Raw genomic sequence first — 3,901 nt, 5'->3', positions numbered from 1 at the left:
GGCAGCCCTCACGGAAGGTTTTCCTGCAGGAAAGACACAAAAGAGGAGAGAATGTGAACTCCTGGAACTCTTCCTACCAGACAACACACACACACAGAGTTGTGTAGGCACATCGATGCAACTGTCGTGTCAATACAACCGCCCATCTCTCTCTCTCCCTCCCCGAGGTGTGATATACACACACAAACAACTCCCCTTGAATGAACACATGAGGAACTTGCTAGCTTTCAGCAGTTGTCTAATAACCCCAGATAGAAGCGACGATACTGACGAAAGGCGGGGAAGCCAGAAGGTTGCTCATGGCTGTTGGGATGTAAACAGAACGGCATCCATACATACCTTGACAATAAAACTGGCCAGCTTTTGGGAAAGGCCGTGGACCTTGCCCAGGTCTTCGATCTGGAGAAAGGGGGAGAAAAAGGAGCGTTGGTCCCACATTGGCACGTCAATGCCTCAGGGGCAGGCACCTTCCAGAGAACCGCCTGCGCGAAGGGATGAGGGTGATGATGATGAGGGTCTCATGCCCCATCTCACATTTCGTTCAGAGCACCGTCCCCGTGGCAAGAGAAGCGTTTCCAAGAAGCTGGCTCCACGGTCCACGGTCCCTGCGCAATACTTCCACAGCAAGAAGCAGGTCTCAGCAGGGCAAGGAGGCACACCCACTCGGAACAACCACAACACAGGTTGCGGAGGAGGAGGAGGAGGAGGAGGAGGAGGAAGCCTGGCGAGGCTGCCTTGGAAGGCGGCTCGGAAACTGGGGCGGCCCTTTCCCCCACTGTGCCAAGACCATGGCTGGGATGGCAAGGAAGACTCACCAGGGCGGCATACAGGGAGCACACCCCCCACCCCCTGGCTACGTTTTGACCTAGGAAGCCCTATACGCTTTGGGCCCAACGCATCTGCCCCTCCGCCCCACCTCGCCACTTCCATCTCACCCGGGGAGGCCCTGCTCTCGCTCCTGTCCACAGCATCCATGCGCTGGCGGGCGGGTGGGTGGGTGGGCGGGCGGGGGGCTTCCGGTGGGCGGTGGCGGCGGCAGGCAGGAGCTGCTAAGAGCTCTGAGCAACTCGACCCCAAGGAAGGAGAGGCCTGGTCGAGCGGTTGGGGATTGATCTCGGGGGTGTCGCAGAATCCGGGAGACCTGACCCGAAGGCGACCCCGGTGGGACCCCCCCCCTCAAGGAAGGAGAGGCCTGGTCGAGCGGTTGGGGATTGATCTCAGGGGTGTCACAGAATCCGGGAGACCTGACCCGAAGGTGACCCCGGTGGGACCCCCCCCATCAAGGAAGGAGAGGCCTGGTCGAGCGGTTGGGGATTGATCTCAGGGGTGTCGCAGAATCCGGGAGACCTGACCCGAAGGCGACCCCGGTGGGACCCCCCCCCCTCAAGGAAGGAGAGGCCTGGTCGAGCGGTTGGGGATTGATCTCAGGGGTGTCACAGAATCCGGGAGACCTGACCCGAAGGCGACCCCGGTGGGACCCCCCCCCATCAAGGAAGGAGAGGCCTGGTCGAGCGGTTGGGGATTGATCTCGGGGGTGTCGCAGAATCCGGGAGACCTGACCCGAAGGCGACCCCGGTGGGACCCCCCCCCCCCTCAAGGAAGGAGAGGCCTGGTCGAGCGGTTGGGGATTGATCTCAGGGGTGTCACAGAATCCGGGAGACCTGACCCGAAGGCGACCTCGGTGGGACCCCCCCCCCTTCAAGGGAGGAGAGGCCTGGTCGAGCGGTTGGGGATTGATCTCAGGGGTGTCGCAGAATCCGGGAGACCTGACCCGAAGGCGACCCCGGTGGGACCCCCCCCTCAAGGGAGGAGAGGCCTGGTCGAGCGGTTGGGGATTGATCTCAGGGGTGTCGCAGAATCCGGGAGACCTGACCCGAAGGCGACCCCGGTGGGACCCCCCCTCAAGGAAGGAGAGGCCTGGTTGAGCGGTTGGGGATTGATCTCAGGGGTGTCACAGAATCCGGGAGACCTGACCCGAAGGCGACCCTGGTGGGACCCCCACCCCCCACCCCTCAAGGGAGAACCCCGAGAGGGTCCGGGAACCAAATTTAAAACACAAGGAATAGAAAACGAGAAGGCGACCCCGGCCAGAAGCAGAAAGGTAAGTCTCCAAGAGAAAAAATCTTGAAAATCCTAAAAGAATAACATTGGAAAGAGAAAAGAAAAAGCGGGGAAAGAGGGACAACGTCCACCCGGGGAAATCTTTCCTCCTCCTCCCCCCCCCCCTTCAGAAAGACAGATTAAATGCACTGGCCTCAAGACCCCCGGGAGCCATATTGTTTAGCCCACAAAGCCTTCTTCCTAAACAACCCCCCCCCCAAAGAGGCGAGGAGGGAAAAGAGAAGGAGAGGGAAGAGGGTGAGCAAGGAAGAGGAGAAGCAAGGTGAGCAGAGAAGAGAAGCAGGAAGGGGCGGCAAAGAAGAGAAAGGCGGAAGGAAGGAAGGAAGGAAGGAAGGAAGGAAGGAAGGAAGGAAGGAAGGAGTCCCAAACCCTAGAGAAAAGGCGGCATGGGACGGTCCACCACGGGGAAGATAAACAAACAAACAAACAAACAAATAAGCTCAACAAGGAGACAAATGACAGGCAGAAGAATACAATACATCATTTGAGGGAGAAAGGAGAGAAGAAGCGGAGAGAAGGAAAGGTCAGGAACTGAGGTCAGAGACAAGAAGAAACAGTAAGTGTGAAAAAGATCTTGGGGTCCTCGTGGACAACAAGTTAAACATGAGCCAACAATGTGATGTGGCAGCAAAAAAAGCCAATGGGATGTTGGCCTGCATCAAGAGGAGCCTAGTGTCTAGATCTAAGGAAGTCATGCTCCCCATGCTCTATTCTGCTTTGGTTAGACCACACCTGGAATATTGTGTTCAATTCTGGGCACCACAATTCAAGAGAGATATTGACAAGCTGGAATGTGTCCAGAGGAGGGCAACTAAAATGATCAAGGGTCTGGAGAACAAGCCCTATGAGGAGCGGCTTAGGGAACTGGGCATGTTTAGCCTGAAGAAGAGAAGGCTGAGAGGAGATATGATGAGAGCCATGTACAAATATGTGAGAGGAAGCCACAGGGAGGAGGAGGAGGGAGCAAGCTTGTTTTCTGCTTCCCTGGAGACTAGGACGCAAGGGAACAATGGCTTCAAACTACAAGAGAGGAGATTCCATCTGAACATTAGGAAGAACTTCCTGACTGTGAGAGCCGTTCAGCAGTGGAACTCTCTGCCCCGGAGGGAGTGTGGTGGAGGCTCCTTCTTTGGAAGCTTTGAAGCAGAGGCTGGATGGCCATCTGTCAGGGGTGCTTTGAATGCTATATTCCTGCTTCTTGGCAGAATGGGGTTGGACTGGATGAGGGCCCAGGAGGTCTCTTCCAACTCTTTGATTCTAGGATTCTATGATTCTAAGGTTCTAGGATTCTAATTCACTGACCTTTGTAAATGGCCCATGAATCCTCCTCCACTTCAGGATCCTCACGGCCCTCTTTGCTCCGATCTGTCGGAGGGCCGTGAGGTCTTCGGTGGAGGCGGCCGCATTTAATGCCTCCAGCATCTTCTTTTCGCCAGGAGCCAAATCCTGAAGGAAGGAGAGACATCCAAAGGGAAAGGGGGAATCACAGGCTGGCACCTGGAGGCCGGGTCAGGATTGCCCCCCCCCCCGCCTCATTGGAAAGACCCCCCCCCACCTCTGAACCGTCCTCGTGAGAGGAAAGGGCGCCATGGAGGAGCCCCCAGGGATGGACGGACGGATGGCCGGCGCAGTGGGTCCGACCCTTGTGCCCTCCGGACTGGAGAAGGCCCACAGGTGGGAAGGTCAAGTCCCCACGCAAAGGGGGGGGAGAGAAGCCTCCCTCCCGCCGCAAGGGGAGCGTGAAGCATTTTGGCAGCCGGGCAGCGCCCCCTGGGCAACA

At 57.5% G+C, this 3,901-nt stretch overlaps 1 long non-coding RNA gene across 1 annotated transcript; it reads right to left on the bottom strand.

Moving 5' to 3' along the window:
• Positions 1-3,606, bottom strand: LOC137097778 (uncharacterized). The gene is made up of 3 exons (XR_010910428.1): positions 3,424-3,606; positions 340-399; positions 1-23 (listed from the first exon to the last, which is right to left on the bottom strand). It is a non-coding gene; the product is annotated as an uncharacterized lncRNA (long non-coding RNA).
• Between the last annotated feature and the right edge of the window lie 295 nt (positions 3,607-3,901).

Source organism: Anolis sagrei, chromosome 13 (assembly GCF_037176765.1).
Source record: "Anolis sagrei isolate rAnoSag1 chromosome 13, rAnoSag1.mat, whole genome shotgun sequence".
Taxonomy (NCBI): Eukaryota; Metazoa; Chordata; class Lepidosauria; order Squamata; family Dactyloidae; genus Anolis; species Anolis sagrei.
Note: the sequence above shows the minus strand (reverse complement) of the source record. Positions and strands in the feature narration are given on the sequence as shown.